Here is a 23,847-nt window from a genome sequence, read left to right on the forward strand (position 1 = left end):
AGTAACTTTTTTTCCAAAGTAACTAAAAAAGTAACTTTTTTTCCAAAGTAACTAAAAAAGTAATTTTTTTTCCAAAGTAACTAAAAGAGTAACTTTTTTTCCAAAGTAACTAAAAAAGTAACTTTTTTTCCAAAGTAACTAAAAAAGTAACTTTTTTTCCAAAGTAACTAAAAAAGTAACTTTTTTTCCAAAGTAACTAAAAAAGTAACTTTTTTTCCAAAGTAACTAAAAAAGTAACTTTTTTTCCAAAGTAACTAAAAAAGTAACTTTTTTTCCAAAGTAACTAAAAAAGTAACTTTTTTTCCAAAGTAACTAAAAAAGTAATTTTTTTTCCAAAGTAACTAAAAAAGTAAATTTTTTTCCAAAGTAACTAAAAAAGTAAATTTTTTTCCAAAGTAACTAAAAAAGTAACTTTTTTTCCAAAGTAACTAAAAAAGTAACTTTTTTGGTTAGTAAGAATATAGTAACTAAAAAAGTAACTTTTTTACAAAGAAACTAAAAAGTAACTTTTTTACAAAGAAACTAAAAAGTAACTTTTTTGGTTAGTAAGAATATAGTAACTAAAAAAGTAACTTTTTTACAAAGAAACTAAAAAAGTAACTTTTTTTACAAAGTAACTAAAAAAGTAACTTTTTTTTACAAAGTAACTAAAAAAGTAACTTTTTTTACAAAGTAACTAAAAAAGTAACTTTTTTTTACAAAGTAACTAAAAAAGTAACTTGTTTTACAAAGTAACTAAAAAAGTAACTTGTTTTACAAAGTAACTAAAAAAGTAACTTGTTTTACAAAGTAACTAAAAAAGTAACTTTTTTAACACATTAACTAATAAAGTAACTTTGAGAATATAGTAACTAAAAAAGTAACTTTGAGAATATAGTAACTAAAAAAGTAACTTTGAGAATATAGTAACTAAAAAAGTAACTGAGAATATAGTAACTAAAAAAGTAACTGAGAATATAGTAACTAAAAAAGTAACTTTTTTTTACAAAGTAACTAAAAAAGTAACTTTTTTAACACATTAACTAATAAAGTAACTTTGAGAATATAGTAACTAAAAAAGTAACTTTGAGAATATAGTAACTAAAAAAGTAACTTTGAGAATATAGTAACTAAAAAAGTAACTGAGAATATAGTAACTAAAAAACTAACTTTTTTTACAAAGTAACTAAAAAAGTATTTTTTTTTACAAAGTAACTAAAAAAGTAACTTTTTTGGTTAGTAAGAATATAGTAACTAAAAAAGTAACTTTTTTACAGAAACTAAAAAGTAACTTTTTTACAAAGAAACTAAAAAGTAACTTTTTTACAAAGTAACTAAAAAAGTAACTTTTTTTTACAAAGTAACTAAAAAAGAAACTTTTTTTCCAAAGTAACTAAAAAAGTAACTTTTTTTCCAAAGTAACTAAAAAAGTAATTTTTTTTCCAAAGTAACTAAAAAAGTAACTTTTTTTCCAAAGTAACTAAAAAAGTAACTTTTTTTCCAAAGTAACTAAAAAAGTAACTTTTTTTCAAAGTAACTAAAAAAGTAACTTTTTTTTACAAAGTAACTAAAAGAGTAACTTTTTTTCCAAAGTAACTAAAAAAGTAACTTTTTTTCCAAAGTAACTAAAAAAGTAACTTTTTTTCCAAAGTAACTAAAAAAGTAACTTTTTTTCCAAAGTAACTAAAAAAGTAACTTTTTTTCCAAAGTAACTAAAAAAGTAACTTTTTTTTCCAAAGTAACTAAAAAAGTAATTTTTTTTCCAAAGTAACTAAAAAAGTAACTTTTTTTCCAAAGTAACTAAAAAAGTAACTTTTTTTCCAAAGTAACTAAAAAAGTAACTTTTTTGGTTAGTAAGAATATAGTAACTAAAAAAGTAACTTTTTTACAAAGAAACTAAAAAGTAACTTTTTTACAAAGAAACTAAAAAGTAACTTTTTTGGTTAGTAAGAATATAGTAACTAAAAAAGTAACTTTTTTACAAAGAAACTAAAAAAGTAACTTTTTTTACAAAGTAACTAAAAAAGTAACTTTTTTTACAAAGTAACTAAAAAAGTAACTTTTTTTACAAAGTAACTAAAAAAGTAACTTTTTTAACACATTAACTAATAAAGTAACTTTGAGAATATAGTAACTAAAAAAGTAACTTTGAGAATATAGTAACTAAAAAAGTAACTTTGAGAATATAGTAACTAAAAAAGTAACTGAGAATATAGTAACTAAAAAAGTAACTGAGAATATAGTAACTAAAAAAGTAACTTTTTTTTACAAAGTAACTAAAAAAGTAACTTTTTTAACACATTAACTAATAAAGTAACTTTGAGAATATAGTAACTAAAAAAGTAACTTTGAGAATATAGTAACTAAAAAAGTAACTTTGAGAATATAGTAACTAAAAAAGTAACTGAGAATATAGTAACTAAAAAACTAACTTTTTTTACAAAGTAACTAAAAAAGTATTTTTTTTTACAAAGTAACTAAAAAAGTAACTTTTTTGGTTAGTAAGAATATAGTAACTAAAAAAGTAACTTTTTTACAGAAACTAAAAAGTAACTTTTTTACAAAGAAACTAAAAAGTAACTTTTTTACAAAGTAACTAAAAAAGTAACTTTTTTTTACAAAGTAACTAAAAAAGAAACTTTTTTTCCAAAGTAACTAAAAAAGTAACTTTTTTTCCAAAGTAACTAAAAAAGTAATTTTTTTTCCAAAGTAACTAAAAAAGTAACTTTTTTTCCAAAGTAACTAAAAAAGTAACTTTTTTTCCAAAGTAACTAAAAAAGTAACTTTTTTTCAAAGTAACTAAAAAAGTAACTTTTTTTTACAAAGTAACTAAAAAAGTAACTTTTTTTCCAAAGTAACTAAAAAAGTAACTTTTTTTCCAAAGTAACTAAAAAAGTAACTTTTTTTCCAAAGTAACTAAAAAAGTAACTTTTTTTCCAAAGTAACTAAAAAAGTAACTTTTTTTCCAAAGTAACTAAAAAAGTAACTTTTTTCCAAAGTAACTAAAAAAGTAACTTTTTTGGTTAGTAAGAATATAGTAACTAAAAAAGTAACTTTTTTACAAAGAAACTAAAAAGTAACTTTTTTACAAAGAAACTAAAAAGTAACTTTTTTGGTTAGTAAGAATATAGTAACTAAAAAAGTAACTTTTTTACAAAGAAACTAAAAAGTAACTTTTTTACAAAGAAACTAAAAAGTAACTTTTTTGGTTAGTAAGAATATAGTAACTAAAAAAGTAACTGAGAATATAGTAACTAAAAAAAGTAACTGAGAATATAGTAACTAAAAAAGTAACTTTTTTTCCAAAGTAACTAAAAAAGTAACTTTTTTTCCAAAGTAACTAAAAAAGTAATTTTTTTTCCAAAGTAACTAAAAAAGTAACTTTTTTTTCCAAAGTAACTAAAAAAGTAACTTTTTTTCCAAAGTAACTAAAAAAGTAACTTTTTTTCCAAAGTAACTAAATAAGTAACTTTTTTTCCAAAGTAACTAAAAAAGTAACTTTTTTTCCAAAGTAACTAAAAAAGTAACTTTTTTTCCAAAGTAACTAAAAAAGTAACTTTTTTTCCAAAGTAACTAAAAAAGTAACTTTTTTTCCAAAGTAACTAAAAAAGTAACTTTTTTTTCCAAAGTAACTAAAAAAGTAACTTTTTTTCCAAAGTAACTAAAAAAGTAACTTTTTTTCCAAAGTAACTAAAAAAGTAACTTTTTTTCCAAAGTAACTAAAAAAGTAACTTTTTTTCCAAAGTAACTAAAAAAGTAACTTTTTTTCCAAAGTAACTAAAAAAAGTAACTTTTTTTCCAAAGTAACTAAAAAAGTAACTTTTTTTCCAAAGTAACTAAAAAAGTAATTTTTTTTCCAAAGTAGCTAAAAAAGTAACTTTTTTTCCAAAGTAACTAAAAAAGTAACTTTTTTTCCAAAGTAACTAAAAAAGTAACTTTGAGAATATAGTAACTAAAAAAGTAACTGAGAATATAGTAACTAAAAAAGTAACTTTTTTTCCAAAGTAACTAAAAAAGTAACTTTTTTTCCAAAGTAACTAAAAAAGTAACTTTTTTTCCAAAGTAACTAAAAAAGTAACTTTTTTTCCAAAGTAACTAAAAAAGTAATTTTTTTTCCAAAGCAACTAAAAAAGTAACTTTTTTTCCAAAGTAACTAAAAAAGTAACTTTTTTTCCAAAGTAACTAAAAAAGTAACTTTGAGAATATAGTAACTAAAAAAGTAACTGAGAATATAGTAACTAAAAAAGTAACTTTTTTTCCAAAGTAACTAAAAAAGTAACTTTTTTTACAAAGTAACTAAAAAAGTAACTTTTTTTTACAAAGTAACTAAAAAAGTTACTTTTTTTCCAAAGTAACTAAAAAAGTTACTTTTTTCGAGAGTAACTAAAAAAGTAACTTTTTTGGTTAGTAAGAATATAGTAACTAAAAAAAGTAACTTTTTTACAAAGAAACTAAAAAGTAACTTTTTTACAAAGAAACTAAAAAGTAACTTTTTTGGTTAGTAAGAATATAGTAACTAAAAAAGTAACTTTTTTACAAAGAAACTAAAAAAGTAACTTTTTTTACAAAGTAACTAAAAAAGTAACTTTTTTTACAAAGTAACTAAAAAAGTAACTTTTTTTACAAAGTAACTAAAAAAGTAACTTTTTTTACAAAGTAACTAAAAAAGTAACTTTTTTTTACAAAGTAACTAAAAAAGTAACTTTTTTTCCAAAGTAACTAAAAAAGTAACTTTTTTTCCAAAGTAACTAAAAAAGTAACTTTTTTTCCAAAGTAACTAAAAAAGTAACTTTTTTTCCAAAGTAACTAAAAAAGTAACTTTTTTTCCAAAGTAACTAAAAAAGTAACTTTTTTTCCAAAGTAACTAAAAAAGTAACTTTTTTTTCCAAAGTAACTAAAAAAGTAATTTTTTTTCCAAAGTAACTAAAAAAGTAACTTTTTTTCCAAAGTAACTAAAAAAGTAACTTTTTTTCCAAAGTAACTAAAAAAGTAACTTTTTTTCCAAAGTAACTAAAAAAAGTAACTTTTTTTCCAAAGTAACTAAAAAAGTAACTTTTTTTCCAAAGTAACTAAAAAAGTAATTTTTTTTCCAAAGTAACTAAAAAAGTAACTTTTTTTCCAAAGTAACTAAAAAAGTAACTTTTTTTCCAAAGTAACTAAAAAAGTAACTTTGAGAATATAGTAACTAAAAAAGTAACTGAGAATATAGTAACTAAAAAAGTAACTTTTTTTCCAAAGTAACTAAAAAAGTAACTTTTTTTCCAAAGTAACTAAAAAAGTAACTTTTTTTCCAAAGTAACTAAAAAAGTAACTTTTTTTCCAAAGTAACTAAAAAAGTAATTTTTTTTCCAAAGTAACTAAAAAAGTTACTTTTTTTCCAAAGTAACTAAAAAAGTAACTTTTTTTCCAAAGTAACTAAAAAAGTAACTTTGAGAATATAGTAACTAAAAAAGTAACTGAGAATATAGTAACTAAAAAAGTAACTTTTTTTCCAAAGTAACTAAAAAAGTAACTTTTTTTACAAAGTAACTAAAAAAGTAACTTTTTTTTACAAAGTAACTAAAAAAGTTACTTTTTTTCCAAAGTAACTAAAAAAGTTACTTTTTTCCAGAGTAACTAAAAAAGTAACTTTTTTGGTTAGTAAGAATATAGTAACTAAAAAAAGTAACTTTTTTACAAAGAAACTAAAAAGTAACTTTTTTACAAAGAAACTAAAAAGTAACTTTTTTGGTTAGTAAGAATATAGTAACTAAAAAAGTAACTTTTTTACAAAGAAACTAAAAAAGTAACTTTTTTTACAAAGTAACTAAAAAAGTAACTTTTTTTACAAAGTAACTAAAAAAGTAACTTTTTTTACAAAGTAACTAAAAAAGTAACTTTTTTTACAAAGTAACTAAAAAAGTAACTTGTTTTACAAAGTAACTAAAAAAGTAACTTGTTTTACAAAGTAACTAAAAAAGTAACTTTTTTAACACATTAACTAATAAAGTAACTTTGAGAATATAGTAACTAAAAAAGTAACTTTGAGAATATAGTAACTAAAAAAGTAACTTTGAGAATATAGTAACTAAAAAAGTAACTGAGAATATAGTAACTAAAAAAGTAACTGAGAATATAGTAACTAAAAAAGTAACTTTTTTTTACAAAGTAACTAAAAAAGTAACTTTTTTAACACATTAACTAATAAAGTAACTTTTAGAATATAGTAACTAAAAAAGTAACTTTGAGAATATAGTAACTAAAAAAGTAACTTTGAGAATATAGTAACTAAAAAAGTAACTGAGAATATAGTAACTAAAAAACTAACTTTTTTTACAAAGTAACTAAAAAAGTATTTTTTTTTACAAAGTAACTAAAAAAGTAACTTTTTTGGTTAGTAAGAATATAGTAACTAAAAAAGTAACTTTTTTTACAGAAACTAAAAAGTAACTTTTTTACAAAGAAACTAAAAAGTAACTTTTTTACAAAGTAACTAAAAAAGAAACTTTTTTTTACAAAGTAACTAAAAAAGAAACTTTTTTTCCAAAGTAACTAAAAAAGTAACTTTTTTTCCAAAGTAACTAAAAAAGTAATTTTTTTTCCAAAGTAACTAAAAAAGTAACTTTTTTTCCAAAGTAACTAAAAAAGTAACTTTTTTTCCAAAGTAACTAAAAAAGTAACTTTTTTTTACAAAGTAACTAAAAAAGTAACTTTTTTTCCAAAGTAACTAAAAAAGTAACTTTTTTTCCAAAGTAACTAAAAAAGTAACTTTTTTTCCAAAGTAACTAAAAAAGTAACTTTTTTTCCAAAGTAACTAAAAAAGTAACTTTTTTTCCAAAGTAACTAAAAAAGTAACTTTTTTTCCAAAGTAACTAAAAAAGTAACTTTTTTTCCAAAGTAACTAAAAAAGTAATTTTTTTTCCAAAGCAACTAAAAAAGTAACTTTTTTTACAAAGTAACTAAAAAAGTAACTTTTTTTACAAAGTAACTAAAAAAGTAACTTTTTTTACAAAGTAACTAAAAAAGTAACTTTTTTTTACAAAGTAACTAAAAAAGTAACTTTTTTTCCAAAGTAACTAAAAAAGTAACTTTTTTTCCAAAGTAACTAAAAAAGTAACTTTTTTTCCAAAGTAACTAAAAAAGTAACTTTTTTTCCAAAGTAACTAAAAAAGTAACTTTTTTTCCAAAGTAACTAAAAAAGTAACTTTTTTTCCAAAGTAACTAAAAAAGTAACTTTTTTTTCCAAAGTAACTAAAAAAGTAATTTTTTTTCCAAAGTAACTAAAAAAGTAACTTTTTTTCCAAAGTAACTAAAAAAGTAACTTTTTTTCCAAAGTAACTAAAAAAGTAACTTTTTTTCCAAAGTAACTAAAAAAAGTAACTTTTTTTCCAAAGTAACTAAAAAAGTAACTTTTTTTCCAAAGTAACTAAAAAAGTAATTTTTTTTCCAAAGTAACTAAAAAAGTAACTTTTTTTCCAAAGTAACTAAAAAAGTAACTTTTTTTCCAAAGTAACTAAAAAAGTAACTTTGAGAATATAGTAACTAAAAAAGTAACTGAGAATATAGTAACTAAAAAAGTAACTTTTTTTCCAAAGTAACTAAAAAAGTAACTTTTTTTCCAAAGTAACTAAAAAAGTAATTTTTTTTCCAAAGTAACTAAAAAAGTTACTTTTTTTCCAAAGTAACTAAAAAAGTAACTTTTTTTCCAAAGTAACTAAAAAAGTAACTTTGAGAATATAGTAACTAAAAAAGTAACTGAGAATATAGTAACTAAAAAAGTAACTTTTTTTCCAAAGTAACTAAAAAAGTAACTTTTTTTACAAAGTAACTAAAAAAGTAACTTTTTTTTACAAAGTAACTAAAAAAGTTACTTTTTTTCCAAAGTAACTAAAAAAGTTACTTTTTTCCAGAGTAACTAAAAAAGTAACTTTTTTGGTTAGTAAGAATATAGTAACTAAAAAAAGTAACTTTTTTACAAAGAAACTAAAAAGTAACTTTTTTACAAAGAAACTAAAAAGTAACTTTTTTGGTTAGTAAGAATATAGTAACTAAAAAAGTAACTTTTTTACAAAGAAACTAAAAAAGTAACTTTTTTTACAAAGTAACTAAAAAAGTAACTTTTTTTACAAAGTAACTAAAAAAGTAACTTTTTTTACAAAGTAACTAAAAAAGTAACTTTTTTTTACAAAGTAACTAAAAAAGTAACTTTTTTTACAAAGTAACTAAAAAAGTAACTTGTTTTACAAAGTAACTAAAAAAGTAACTTGTTTTACAAAGTAACTAAAAAAGTAACTTTTTTAACACATTAACTAATAAAGTAACTTTGAGAATATAGTAACTAAAAAAGTAACTTTGAGAATATAGTAACTAAAAAAGTAACTTTGAGAATATAGTAACTAAAAAAGTAACTGAGAATATAGTAACTAAAAAAGTAACTGAGAATATAGTAACTAAAAAAGTAACTTTTTTTTACAAAGTAACTAAAAAAGTAACTTTTTTAACACATTAACTAATAAAGTAACTTTGAGAATATAGTAACTAAAAAAGTAACTTTGAGAATATAGTAACTAAAAAAGTAACTTTGAGAATATAGTAACTAAAAAAGTAACTGAGAATATAGTAACTAAAAAACTAACTTTTTTTACAAAGTAACTAAAAAAGTATTTTTTTTTACAAAGTAACTAAAAAAGTAACTTTTTTGGTTAGTAAGAATATAGTAACTAAAAAAGTAACTTTTTTTACAGAAACTAAAAAGTAACTTTTTTACAAAGAAACTAAAAAGTAACTTTTTTACAAAGTAACTAAAAAAGAAACTTTTTTTTACAAAGTAACTAAAAAAGAAACTTTTTTTCCAAAGTAACTAAAAAAGTAACTTTTTTTCCAAAGTAACTAAAAAAGTAATTTTTTTTCCAAAGTAACTAAAAAAGTAACTTTTTTTCCAAAGTAACTAAAAAAGTAACTTTTTTTCCAAAGTAACTAAAAAAGTAACTTTTTTTCAAAGTAACTAAAAAAGTAACTTTTTTTTACAAAGTAACTAAAAAAGTAACTTTTTTTCCAAAGTAACTAAAAAAGTAACTTTTTTTCCAAAGTAACTAAAAAAGTAACTTTTTTTCCAAAGTAACTAAAAAAGTAACTTTTTTTCCAAAGTAACTAAAAAAGTAACTTTTTTTCCAAAGTAACTAAAAAAGTAACTTTTTTCCAAAGTAACTAAAAAAGTAACTTTTTTGGTTAGTAAGAATATAGTAACTAAAAAAGTAACTTTTTTACAAAGAAACTAAAAAGTAACTTTTTTACAAAGAAACTAAAAAGTAACTTTTTTGGTTAGTAAGAATATAGTAACTAAAAAAGTAACTTTTTTACAAAGAAACTAAAAAGTAACTTTTTTACAAAGAAACTAAAAAGTAACTTTTTTGGTTAGTAAGAATATAGTAACTAAAAAAGTAACTGAGAATATAGTAACTAAAAAAAGTAACTGAGAATATAGTAACTAAAAAAGTAACTTTTTTTCCAAAGTAACTAAAAAAGTAACTTTTTTTCCAAAGTAACTAAAAAAGTAATTTTTTTTCCAAAGTAACTAAAAAAGTAACTTTTTTTCCAAAGTAACTAAAAAAGTAACTTTTTTTCCAAAGTAACTAAAAAAGTAACTTTTTTTCCAAAGTAACTAAATAAGTAACTTTTTTTCCAAAGTAACTAAAAAAGTAACTTTTTTTCCAAAGTAACTAAAAAAGTAACTTTTTTTCCAAAGTAACTAAAAAAGTAACTTTTTTTCCAAAGTAACTAAAAAAGTAACTTTTTTTCCAAAGTAACTAAAAAAGTAACTTTTTTTTCCAAAGTAACTAAAAAAGTAATTTTTTTTCCAAAGTAACTAAAAAAGTAACTTTTTTTCCAAAGTAACTAAAAAAGTAACTTTTTTTCCAAAGTAACTAAAAAAGTAACTTTTTTTTCCAAAGTAACTAAAAAAGTAATTTTTTTTCCAAAGTAACTAAAAAAGTAACTTTTTTTCCAAAGTAACTAAAAAAGTAACTTTTTTTCCAAAGTAACTAAAAAAGTAACTTTTTTTCCAAAGTAACTAAAAAAGTAACTTTTTTTCCAAAGTAACTAAAAAAAGTAACTTTTTTTCCAAAGTAACTAAAAAAGTTACTTTTTTTCCAAAGTAACTAAAAAAGTAATTTTTTTTCCAAAGTAACTAAAAAAGTAACTTTTTTTCCAAAGTAACTAAAAAAGTAACTTTTTTTCCAAAGTAACTAAAAAAGTAACTTTGAGAATATAGTAACTAAAAAAGTAACTGAGAATATAGTAACTAAAAAAGTAACTTTTTTTCCAAAGTAACTAAAAAAGTAACTTTTTTTACAAAGTAACTAAAAAAGTAACTTTTTTTTACAAAGTAACTAAAAAAGTTACTTTTTTTCCAAAGTAACTAAAAAAGTTACTTTTTTCCAGAGTAACTAAAAAAGTAACTTTTTTGGTTAGTAAGAATATAGTAACTAAAAAAAGTAACTTTTTTACAAAGAAACTAAAAAGTAACTTTTTTACAAAGAAACTAAAAAGTAACTTTTTTGGTTAGTAAGAATATAGTAACTAAAAAAGTAACTTTTTTACAAAGAAACTAAAAAAGTAACTTTTTTTACAAAGTAACTAAAAAAGTAACTTTTTTTACAAAGTAACTAAAAAAGTAACTTTTTTTACAAAGTAACTAAAAAAGTAACTTTTTTTTACAAAGTAACTAAAAAAGTAACTTTTTTTACAAAGTAACTAAAAAAGTAACTTGTTTTACAAAGTAACTAAAAAAGTAACTTGTTTTACAAAGTAACTAAAAAAGTAACTTTTTTAACACATTAACTAATAAAGTAACTTTGAGAATATAGTAACTAAAAAAGTAACTTTGAGAATATAGTAACTAAAAAAGTAACTTTGAGAATATAGTAACTAAAAAAGTAACTGAGAATATAGTAACTAAAAAAGTAACTGAGAATATAGTAACTAAAAAAGTAACTTTTTTTTACAAAGTAACTAAAAAAGTAACTTTTTTAACACATTAACTAATAAAGTAACTTTTAGAATATAGTAACTAAAAAAGTAACTTTGAGAATATAGTAACTAAAAAAGTAACTTTGAGAATATAGTAACTAAAAAAGTAACTGAGAATATAGTAACTAAAAAACTAACTTTTTTTACAAAGTAACTAAAAAAGTATTTTTTTTTACAAAGTAACTAAAAAAGTAACTTTTTTGGTTAGTAAGAATATAGTAACTAAAAAAGTAACTTTTTTTACAGAAACTAAAAAGTAACTTTTTTACAAAGAAACTAAAAAGTAACTTTTTTACAAAGTAACTAAAAAAGAAACTTTTTTTTACAAAGTAACTAAAAAAGAAACTTTTTTTCCAAAGTAACTAAAAAAGTAACTTTTTTTCCAAAGTAACTAAAAAAGTAATTTTTTTTCCAAAGTAACTAAAAAAGTAACTTTTTTTCCAAAGTAACTAAAAAAGTAACTTTTTTTCCAAAGTAACTAAAAAAGTAACTTTTTTTCAAAGTAACTAAAAAAGTAACTTTTTTTTACAAAGTAACTAAAAAAGTAACTTTTTTTCCAAAGTAACTAAAAAAGTAACTTTTTTTCCAAAGTAACTAAAAAAGTAACTTTTTTTCCAAAGTAACTAAAAAAGTAACTTTTTTTCCAAAGTAACTAAAAAAGTAACTTTTTTTCCAAAGTAACTAAAAAAGTAACTTTTTTTCCAAAGTAACTAAAAAAGTAATTTTTTTTCCAAAGCAACTAAAAAAGTAACTTTTTTTCCAAAGTAACTAAAAAAGTAACTTTTTTTCCAAAGTAACTAAAAAAGTAACTTTTTTTACAAAGTAACTAAAAAAGTAACTTTTTTTTACAAAGTAACTAAAAAAGTAACTTTTTTTCCAAAGTAACTAAAAAAGTAACTTTTTTTCCAAAGTAACTAAAAAAGTAACTTTTTTTCCAAAGTAACTAAAAAAGTAACTTTTTTTCCAAAGTAACTAAAAAAGTAACTTTTTTTCCAAAGTAACTAAAAAAGTAACTTTTTTTCCAAAGTAACTAAAAAAGTAACTTTTTTTTCCAAAGTAACTAAAAAAGTAATTTTTTTTCCAAAGTAACTAAAAAAGTAACTTTTTTTCCAAAGTAACTAAAAAAGTAACTTTTTTTCCAAAGTAACTAAAAAAGTAACTTTTTTTCCAAAGTAACTAAAAAAAGTAACTTTTTTTCCAAAGTAACTAAAAAAGTAACTTTTTTTCCAAAGTAACTAAAAAAGTAATTTTTTTTCCAAAGTAACTAAAAAAGTAACTTTTTTTCCAAAGTAACTAAAAAAGTAACTTTTTTTCCAAAGTAACTAAAAAAGTAACTTTGAGAATATAGTAACTAAAAAAGTAACTGAGAATATAGTAACTAAAAAAGTAACTTTTTTTCCAAAGTAACTAAAAAAGTAACTTTTTTTCCAAAGTAACTAAAAAAGTAATTTTTTTTCCAAAGTAACTAAAAAAGTTACTTTTTTTCCAAAGTAACTAAAAAAGTAACTTTTTTTCCAAAGTAACTAAAAAAGTAACTTTGAGAATATAGTAACTAAAAAAGTAACTGAGAATATAGTAACTAAAAAAGTAACTTTTTTTCCAAAGTAACTAAAAAAGTAACTTTTTTTACAAAGTAACTAAAAAAGTAACTTTTTTTTACAAAGTAACTAAAAAAGTTACTTTTTTTCCAAAGTAACTAAAAAAGTTACTTTTTTCCAGAGTAACTAAAAAAGTAACTTTTTTGGTTAGTAAGAATATAGTAACTAAAAAAAGTAACTTTTTTACAAAGAAACTAAAAAGTAACTTTTTTACAAAGAAACTAAAAAGTAACTTTTTTGGTTAGTAAGAATATAGTAACTAAAAAAGTAACTTTTTTACAAAGAAACTAAAAAAGTAACTTTTTTTACAAAGTAACTAAAAAAGTAACTTTTTTTACAAAGTAACTAAAAAAGTAACTTTTTTTACAAAGTAACTAAAAAAGTAACTTTTTTTTACAAAGTAACTAAAAAAGTAACTTTTTTTACAAAGTAACTAAAAAAGTAACTTGTTTTACAAAGTAACTAAAAAAGTAACTTGTTTTACAAAGTAACTAAAAAAGTAACTTTTTTAACACATTAACTAATAAAGTAACTTTGAGAATATAGTAACTAAAAAAGTAACTTTGAGAATATAGTAACTAAAAAAGTAACTTTGAGAATATAGTAACTAAAAAAGTAACTGAGAATATAGTAACTAAAAAAGTAACTGAGAATATAGTAACTAAAAAAGTAACTTTTTTTTACAAAGTAACTAAAAAAGTAACTTTTTTAACACATTAACTAATAAAGTAACTTTGAGAATATAGTAACTAAAAAAGTAACTTTGAGAATATAGTAACTAAAAAAGTAACTTTGAGAATATAGTAACTAAAAAAGTAACTGAGAATATAGTAACTAAAAAACTAACTTTTTTTACAAAGTAACTAAAAAAGTATTTTTTTTTACAAAGTAACTAAAAAAGTAACTTTTTTGGTTAGTAAGAATATAGTAACTAAAAAAGTAACTTTTTTTACAGAAACTAAAAAGTAACTTTTTTACAAAGAAACTAAAAAGTAACTTTTTTACAAAGTAACTAAAAAAGAAACTTTTTTTTACAAAGTAACTAAAAAAGAAACTTTTTTTCCAAAGTAACTAAAAAAGTAACTTTTTTTCCAAAGTAACTAAAAAAGTAATTTTTTTTCCAAAGTAACTAAAAAAGTAACTTTTTTTCCAAAGTAACTAAAAAAGTAACTTTTTTTCCAAAGTAACTAAAAAAGTAACTTTTTTTCAAAGTAACTAAAAAAGTAACTTTTTTTTACAAAGTAACTAAAAAAGTAACTTTTTTTCCAAAGTAACTAAAAAAGTAACTTTTTTTCCAAAGTAACTAAAAAAGTAACTTTTTTTCCAAAGTAACTAAAAAAGTAACTTTTTTTCCAAAGTAACTAAAAAAGTAACTTTTTTTCCAAAGTAACTAAAAAAGTAACTTTTTTCCAAAGTAACTAAAAAAGTAACTTTTTTGGTTAGTAAGAATATAGTAACTAAAAAAGTAACTTTTTTACAAAGAAACTAAAAAGTAACTTTTTTACAAAGAAACTAAAAAGTAACTTTTTTGGTTAGTAAGAATATAGTAACTAAAAAAGTAACTTTTTTACAAAGAAACTAAAAAGTAACTTTTTTACAAAGAAACTAAAAAGTAACTTTTTTGGTTAGTAAGAATATAGTAACTAAAAAAGTAACTGAGAATATAGTAACTAAAAAAAGTAACTGAGAATATAGTAACTAAAAAAGTAACTTTTTTTCCAAAGTAACTAAAAAAGTAACTTTTTTTCCAAAGTAACTAAAAAAGTAATTTTTTTTCCAAAGTAACTAAAAAAGTAACTTTTTTTCCAAAGTAACTAAAAAAGTAACTTTTTTTCCAAAGTAACTAAAAAAGTAACTTTTTTTCCAAAGTAACTAAATAAGTAACTTTTTTTCCAAAGTAACTAAAAAAGTAACTTTTTTTCCAAAGTAACTAAAAAAGTAACTTTTTTTCCAAAGTAACTAAAAAAGTAACTTTTTTTCCAAAGTAACTAAAAAAGTAACTTTTTTTCCAAAGTAACTAAAAAAGTAACTTTTTTTTCCAAAGTAACTAAAAAAGTAATTTTTTTTCCAAAGTAACTAAAAAAGTAACTTTTTTTCCAAAGTAACTAAAAAAGTAACTTTTTTTCCAAAGTAACTAAAAAAGTAACTTTTTTTTCCAAAGTAACTAAAAAAGTAATTTTTTTTCCAAAGTAACTAAAAAAGTAACTTTTTTTCCAAAGTAACTAAAAAAGTAACTTTTTTTCCAAAGTAACTAAAAAAGTAACTTTTTTTCCAAAGTAACTAAAAAAGTAACTTTTTTTCCAAAGTAACTAAAAAAAGTAACTTTTTTTCCAAAGTAACTAAAAAAGTTACTTTTTTTCCAAAGTAACTAAAAAAGTAATTTTTTTTCCAAAGTAACTAAAAAAGTAACTTTTTTTCCAAAGTAACTAAAAAAGTAACTTTTTTTCCAAAGTAACTAAAAAAGTAACTTTGAGAATATAGTAACTAAAAAAGTAACTGAGAATATAGTAACTAAAAAAGTAACTTTTTTTCCAAAGTAACTAAAAAAGTAACTTTTTTTCCAAAGTAACTAAAAAAGTAACTTTTTTTCCAAAGTAACTAAAAAAGTAATTTTTTTCCAAAGTAACTAAAAAAGTAACTTTTTTTCCAAAGTAACTAAAAAAGTAACTTTTTTTCCAAAGTAACTAAAAAAGTAACTTTGAGAATATAGTAACTAAAAAAGTAACTGAGAATATAGTAACTAAAAAAGTAACTTTTTTTCCAAAGTAACTAAAAAAGTAACTTTTTTTACAAAGTAACTAAAAAAGTAACTTTTTTTTACAAAGTAACTAAAAAAGTTACTTTTTTTCCAAAGTAACTAAAAAAGTTTCTTTTTTCCAGAGTAACTAAAAAAGTAACTTTTTTGGTTAGTAAGAATATAGTAACTAAAAAAAGTAACTTTTTTACAAAGAAACTAAAAAGTAACTTTTTTACAAAGAAACTAAAAAGTAACTTTTTTGGTTAGTAAGAATATAGTAACTAAAAAAGTAACTTTTTTACAAAGAAACTAAAAAAGTAACTTTTTTTACAAAGTAACTAAAAAAGTAACTTTTTTTACAAAGTAACTAAAAAAGTAACTTTTTTTTACAAAGTAACTAAAAAAGTAACTTTTTTTACAAAGTAACTAAAAAAGTAACTTGTTTTACAAAGTAACTAAAAAAGTAACTTGTTTTACAAAGTAACTAAAAAAGTAACTTTTTTAACACATTAACTAATAAAGTAACTTTGAGAATATAGTAACTAAAAAAGTAACTTTGAGAATATAGTAACTAAAAAAGTAACTTTGAGAATATAGTAACTAAAAAAGTAACTGAGAATATAGTAACTAAAAAAGTAACTTTTTTTCCAAAGTAACTAAAAAAGTAACTTTTTTTCCAAAGTAACTAAAAAAGTAACTTTTTTTCCAAAGTAACTAAAAAAGTAATTTTTTTTCCAAAGTAACTAAAAAAGTAACTTTTTTTCCAAAGTAACTAAAAAAGTAACTTTTTTTCCAAAGTAACTAAAAAAGTAACTTTTTTTCCAAAGTAACTAAAAAAGTAACGTTTTTTCCAAAGTAACTAAAAAAGTAACTTTTTTTCCAAAGTAACTAAAAAAGTAACTTTTTTTCCAAAGTAACTAAAAAAGTAATTTTTTTTCCAAAGTAACTAAAAAAGTAACTTTTTTTCCAAAGTAACTAAAAAAGTAACTTTTTTTCCAAAGTAACTAAAAGAGTAACTTTGAGAATATAGTAACTAAAAAAGTAACTGAGAATATAGTAACTAAAAAAGTAACTTTTTTTCCAAAGTAACTAAAAAAGTAACTTTTTTTACAAAGTAACTAAAAAAGTAACTTTTTTTTACAAAGTAACTAAAAAAGTAACTTTTTTTCCAAAGTAACTAAAAAAGTAACTTTTTTTCCAAAGTTACTAAAAAAGTTACTTTTTTTCCAAAGTAACTAAAAAAGTAACTTTTTTCCAGAGTAACTAAAAAAGTAACTTTTTTGGTTAGTAAGAATATAGTAACTAAAAAAGTAACTTTTTTACAAAGAAACTAAAAAGTAACTTTTTTACAAAGAAACTAAAAAGTAACTTTTTTGGTTAGTAAGAATATAGTAACTAAAAAAGTAACTTTTTTACAAAGAAACTAAAAAAGTAACTTTTTTTACAAAGTAACTAAAAAAGTAACTTTTTTTTACAAAGTAACGAAAAAAGTAACTTTTTTTACAAAGTAACTAAAAAAGTAACTTTTTTTTACAAAGTAACTAAAAAAGTAACTTTTTTTACAAAGTAACTAAAAAAGTAACTTGTTTTACAAAGTAACTAAAAAAGTAACTTGTTTTACAAAGTAACTAAAAAAGTAACTTTTTTAACACATTAACTAATAAAGTAACTTTGAGAATATAGTAACTAAAAAAGTAACTTTGAGAATATAGTAACTAAAAAAGTAACTTTGAGAATATAGTAACTAAAAAAGTAACTGAGAATATAGTAACTAAAAAAGTAACTTTTTTTACAAAGTAACTAAAAAAGTAACTTTTTTAACACATTAACTAATAAAGTTACTTTTTTTACAAAGTAACTAAAAAGTAACTTTTTTACAAAGTAACTAAAAAAGTAACTTGTTTTACAAAGTAACTAAAAAAGTAACTTTTTTTAACACATTAACTAATAAAGTAACTTTGAGAATATAGTAACTAAAAAAGTAACTTTGAGAATATAGTAACTAAAAAAGTAACTGAGAATATAGTAACTAAAAAAGTAACTTTTTTTACAAAGTAACTAAAAAAGTAACTTTTTTTCCAAAGTAACTAAAAAAGTAATTTTTTTTCCAAAGTAACTAAAAAAGTAATTTTTTTTCCAAAGTAACTAAAAAAGTAACTTTTTTTCCAAAGTAACTAAAAAAGTAACTTTTTTTCCAAAGTAACTAAAAAAGTAACTTTTTTTCCAAAGTAACTAAAAAAGTAACTTTGAGAATATAGTAACTAAAAAAGTAACTGAGAATATAGTAACTAAAAAAGAAACTTTTTTTCCAAAGTAACTAAAAAAGTAACTTTTTTTACAAAGTAACTAAAAAAGTAACTTTTTTTCCAAAGTAACTAAAAAAGTAACTTTTTTCCAAAGTAACTAAAAAAGTAACTTTTTTGGTTAGTAAGAATATAGTAACTAAAAAAGTAACTTTTTTACAAAGAAACTAAAAAGTAACTTTTTTGGTTAGTAAGAATATAGTAACTAAAAAAGTAACTTTTTTTCCAAAGTAACTAAAAAAGTAACTTTTTTTCCAAAGTAACTAAAAAAGTAACTTTTTTTCCAAAGTAACTAAAAAAGTAACTTGTTTTCCAAAGTAACTAAAAAAGTAACTTTTTTTCCAAAGTAACTAAAAAAGTAACTTTTTTTCCAAAGTAACTAAAAAAGTAATTTTTTTTCCAAAGTAACTAAAAAAGTAACTTTTTTTCCAAAGTAACTAAAAAAGTAACTTTTTTTCCAAAGTAACTAAAAAAGTAATTTTTTTTCCAAAGTAACTAAAAAAGTAATTTTTTTTCCAAAGTAACTAAAAAAGTAATTTTTTTTCCAAAGTAACTAAAAAAGTAACTTTTTTTCCAAAGTAACTAAAAAAGTAACTTTTTTTCCAAAGTAACTAAAAAAGTAACTTTTTTTCCAAAGTAACTAAAAAAGTAACTTTTTTTCCAAAGTAACTAAAAAAGTAACTTTGAGAATATAGTAACTAAAAAAGTAACTGAGAATATAGTAACTAAAAAAGAAACTTTTTTTCCAAAATAACTAAAAAAGAAACTTTTTTTCCAAAGTAACTAAAAAAGTAACTTTTTTTCCAAAGTAACTAAAAAAGTAACTTTTTTTCCAAAGTAACTAAAAAAGTAACTTTTTTTCCAAAGTAACGAAAAAAGTAACTTTTTTTCCAAAGTAACTAAAAAAGTAACTTTTTTTCCAAAGTAACTAAAAAAGTAACTTTTTTTCCAAAGTAACTAAAAAAGTAACTTTTTTTCCAAAGTAACTAAAAAAGTAACTTTTTTTCCAAAGTAACTAAAAAAGTAACTTTTTTTCCAAAGTAACTAAAAAAGTAACTTTTTTTCCAAAGTAACTAAAAAAGTAACTTTTTTTCCAAAGTAACTAAAAAAGTAACTTTTTTCCAAAGTAACTAAAAAAGTAACTTTGAGAATATAGTAACTAAAAAAGTAACTTTGAGAATATAGTAACTAAAAAAGTAACTGAGAATATAGTAACTAAAAAAGAAACTGAGAATATAGTAACTAAAAAAGAAACTTTTTTTACAAAGTAACTAAAAAAGTAACTTTTTTTCCAAAGTAACTAAAAAAGTAACTTTTTTTCCAAAGTAACTAAAAAAGTAACTTTTTTTCCAAAGTAACTAAAAAAGTAACTTTTTTTCCAAAGTAACTAAAAAAGTAATTTTTTTTCCAAAGTAACTAAAAAAGTAACTTTTTTTCCAAAGTAACTAAAAAAGTAACTTTTTTTCCAAAGTAACTAAAAAAGTAACTTTTTTTCCAAAGTAACTAAAAAAGTAACTTTTTTTCCAAAAGTAACTAAAAAAGTAACTTTTTTTCCAAAGTAACTAAAAAAGTAACTTTTTTTTCCAAAGTAACTAAAAAAGTAACTTTTTTTCCAAAGTAACTAAAAAAGTAACTTTTTTTCCAAAGTAACTAAAAAAGTAACTTTTTTTCCAAAGTAACTAAAAAAGTAACTTTTTTTCCAAAGTAACTAAAAAAGTAACTTTGAGAATATAGTAACTAAAAAAGAAACTGAGAATATAGTAACTAAAAAAGAAACTTTTTTTCCAAAATAACTAAAAAAGAAACTTTTTTTCCAAAGTAACTAAAAAAGTAACTTTTTTTCCAAAGTAACTAAAAAAGTAACTTTTTTTCCAAAGTAACTAAAAAAGTAACTTTTTTTCCAAAGTAACTAAAAAAGTAACTTTTTTTCCAAAGTAACTAAAAAAGTAACTTTTTTTCCAAAGTAACTAAAAAAGTAACTTTTTTTCCAAAGTAACTAAAAAAGTAACTTTTTTTCCAAAGTAACTAAAAAAGTAACTTTTTTTCCAAAGTAACTAAAAAAGTAATTTTTTTTCCAAAGTAACTAAAAAAGTAACTTTTTTTCCAAAGTAACTAAAAAAGTAACTTTTTTTCCAAAGTAACTAAAAAAGTAACTTTTTTTCCAAAGTAACTAAAAAAGAAACTGAGAATATAGTAACTAAAAAAGAAACTTTTTTTCCAAAATAACTAAAAAAGAAACTTTTTTTCCAAAGTAACTAAAAAAGTAACTTTTTTTCCAAAGTAACTAAAAAAGTAACTTTTTTTCCAAAGTAACTAAAAAAGTAACTTTTTTTCCAAAGTAACTAAAAAGTAACTTTTTTTCCAAAGTAACTAAAAAAGTAACTTTTTTTCCAAAGTAACTAAAAAAGTAACTTTTTTTCCAAAGTAACTAAAAAAGTAACTTTTTTTCCAAAGTAACTAAAAAAGTAATTTTTTTTCCAAAGTAACTAAAAAAGTAACTTTTTTTCCAAAGTAACTAAAAAAGTAACTTTTTTTCCAAAGTAACTAAAAAAGTAACTTTGAGAATATAGTAACTAAAAAAGTAACTTTGAGAATATAGTAACTAAAAAAGTAACTGAGAATATAGTAACTAAAAAAGAAACTTTTTTTACAAAGTAACTAAAAAAGTAACTTTTTTCCAAAGTAACTAAAAAAGTAACTTTTTTTACAAAGTAACTAAAAAAGTAACTTTTTTTACAAAGTAACTAAAAAAGTAACTTTTTTTCCAAAGTAACTAAAAAAGTAACTTTTTTTCCAAAGTAACTAAAAAAGTTATTTTTTTTCCAAAGTAACTAAAAAAGTAACTTTTTTTCCAAAGTAACTAAAAAAGTAACTTTTTTTCCAAAGTAACTAAAAAAGTAACTTTTTTCCAAAGTAACTAAAAAAGTAACTTTTTTTCCAAAGTAACTAAAAAAGTAACTTTTTTTCCAAAGTAACTAAAAAAGTAACTTTTTTTCCAAAGTAACTAAAAAAGTAACTTTGAGAATATAGTAACTAAAAAAGTAACTGAGAATATAGTAACTAAAAAAGAAACTTTTTTTCCAAAATAACTAAAAAAGTAACTTTTTTTCCAAAGTAACTAAAAAAGTAACTTTTTTTCCAAAGTAACTAAAAAAGTAACTTTTTTTCCAAAGTAACTAAAAAAGTAACTTTTTTTCCAAAGTAACTAAAAAAGTTACTTTTTTTCCAAAGTAACTAAAAAAGTAACTTTTTTTCCAAAGAAACTAAAAAGTAACTTTTTTACAAAGTAAATAAAAAAGTAACTTTTTTTTTACAAAGTAACTAAAAAAGCAACTTTTTTTCCACAGTAACTAAAAAAGTAATTTTTTTTCCAAAGTAACTAAAAAAGTAACTTTTTTTCCAAAGTAACTAAAAAAGTAACTTTTTTTCCAAAGTAACTAAAAAAGTAACTTTTTTTCCAAAGTAACTAAAAAAGTAACTTTTTTCCAAAGTAACTAAAAAAGTAACTTTTTTGGTTAGTAAGAATATAGTAACTAAAAAAGTAACTTTTTTACAAAGAAACTAAAAAGTAACTTTTTTACAAAGAAACTAAAAAGTAACTTTTTTGGTTAGTAAGAATATAGTAACTAAAAACTAACTTTTTTACAAAGTAACTAAAAAAGTAACTTTTTTTCCAAAGTAACTAAAAAAGTAACTTTTTTTCCAAAGTAACTAAAAAAGTAACTTTTTTTCCAAAGTAACTAAAAAAGTAACTTTTTTTCCAAAGTAACTAAAAAAGTAACTTTTTTTCCAAAGTAACTAAAAAAGTAACTTTTTTTCCAAAGTAACTAAAAAAGTAACTTTTTTTCCAAAGTAACTAAAAAAGTAACTTTTTTTCCAAAGTAACTAAAAAAGTAACTTTTTTTCCAAAGTAACTAAAAAAGTAACTTTTTTTCCAAAGTAACTAAAAAAGTAACTTTTTTTCCAAAGTAACTAAAAAAGTAACTTTTTTTCCAAAGTAACTAAAAAAGTAACTTTGAGAATATAGTAACTAAAAAAGTAACTGAGAATATAGTAACTAAAAAAGAAACTGAGAATATAGTAACTAAAAAAGAAACTTTTTTTACAAAGTAACTAAAAAAGTAACTTTTTTCCAAAGTAACTAAAAAAGTAACTTTTTACAAAGTAACTAAAAAAGTAACTTTTTTTACAAAGTAACTAAAAAAGTAACTTTTTTTACAAAGTAACTAAAAAAGTAACTTTTTTTTCAAAGTAACTAAAAAAGTAACTTTTTTTCCAAAGTAACTAAAAAAGTAACTTTTTTTCCAAAGTCACTAAAAAAGTAACTTTTTTCCAAAGTAACTAAAAAAGTAACTTTTTTGGTTAGCAAGAGTATAGTAACTAAAAAAGTAACTTTTTTACAAAGAAACTAAAAAGTAACTTTTTTACAAAGAAACTAAAAAGTAACTTTTTTGGTTAGTAAGAATATAGTAACTAAAAAAGTAACTTTTTTACAAAGTAAATAAAAAAGTAACTTTTTTTTTACAAAGTAACTAAAAAAGTAACTTTTTTTCCAAAGTAACTAAAAAAGTAACTTTTTTTCCAAAGTAACTAAAAAAGTAACTTTTTTTCCAAAGTAACTAAAAAAGTAACTTTTTTCCAAAGTAACTAAAAAAGTAACTTTTTTTCCAAAGTAACTAAAAAAGTAACTTTTTTTCCAAAGTAACTAAAAAAGTAACTTTTTTTTACAAAGTAACTAAAAAAGTAACTTTTTTTCCAAAGTAACTAAAAAAGTAACTTTTTTTCCAAAGTAACTAAAAAAGTAACTTTTTTTCCAAAGTAACTAAAAAAGTAACTTTTTTTCCAAAGTAACTAAAAAAGTAACTTTTTTTCCAAAGTAACTAAAAAAGTAACTTTGAGAATATAGTAACTAAAAAAGTAACTTTGAGAATATAGTAACTAAAAAAGTAACTGAGAATATAGTAACTAAAAAAGAAACTTTTTTTCCAAAGTAACTAAAAAAGTAACTTTTTTTCCAAAGTAACTAAAAAAGTAACTTTTTTACAAAGTAACTAAAAAAGTAACTTTTTTTCCAAAGTAACTAAAAAAGTAATTTTTTTTCCAAAGTAACTAAAAAAGTAACTTTTTTTCCAAAGTAACTAAAAAAGTAACTTTTTTTCCAAAGTAACTAAAAAAGTAACTTTTTTTCCAAAGTAACTAAAAAAGTAACTTTTTTTCCAAAGTAACTAAAAAAGTTACTTTTTTCCAAAGTAACTAAAAAAGTAACTTTTTTTCCAAAGTAACTAAAAAAGTAACTTTTTTGGTTAGTAAGAATATAGTAACTAAAAAAGTAACTTTTTTACAAAGAAACTAAAAAGTAACTTTTTTACAAAGAAACTAAAAAGTAACTTTTTTGGTTAGTAAGAATATAGTAACAAAAAAAGTAACTTTTTTACAAAGAAATTAAAAAGTAACTTTTTTACAAAGAAACTAAAAAGTAACTTTTCTACAAAGAAACTAAAAAGTAACTTTTTTACAAAGTAAATAAAAAAGTAACTTTTTTTTTACAAAGTAACTAAAAAAGTAACTTTTTTTCCAAAGTAACTAAAAAAGTAATTTTTTTTCCAAAGTAACTAAAAAAGTAACTTTTTTTCCAAAGTAACTAAAAAAGTAACTTTTTTTCCAAAGTAACTAAAAAAGTAACTTTTTTCCAAAGTAACTAAAAAAGTAACTTTTTTTCCAAAGTAACTAAAAAAGTAACTTTTTTTCCAAAGTAACTAAAAAAGTAACTTTTTTTCCAAAGTAACTAAAAAAGTAACTTTTTTTCCAAAGTAACTAAAAAAGAAACTTTTTTTCCAAAGTAACTAAAAAAGTAACTTTTTTTCCAAAGTAACTAAAAAAGTAACTTTTTTTCCAAAGTAACTAAAAAAGTAATTTTTTTTCCAAAGTAACTAAAAAAGTAACTTTTTTTCCAAAGTAACTAAAAAAGTAACTTTTTTTCCAAAGTAACTAAAAAAGTAACTTTTTTTCCAAAGTAACTAAAAAAGTAACTTTTTTTCCAAAGTAACTAAAAAAGTAACTTTTTCCAAAGTAACTAAAAAAGTAACTTTTTTTCCAAAGTAACTAAAAAAGTAACTTTTTTCCAAAGTAACTAAAAAAGTAACTTTGAGAATATAGTAACTAAAAAAGTAACTTTGAGAATATAGTAACTAAAAAAGTAACTTTGAGAATATAGTAACTAAAA

Source organism: Melanostigma gelatinosum (genome assembly GCF_949748355.1).
Source record: "Melanostigma gelatinosum genome assembly, chromosome: 12".
Classification (NCBI taxonomy): Eukaryota; Metazoa; Chordata; class Actinopteri; order Perciformes; family Zoarcidae; genus Melanostigma; species Melanostigma gelatinosum.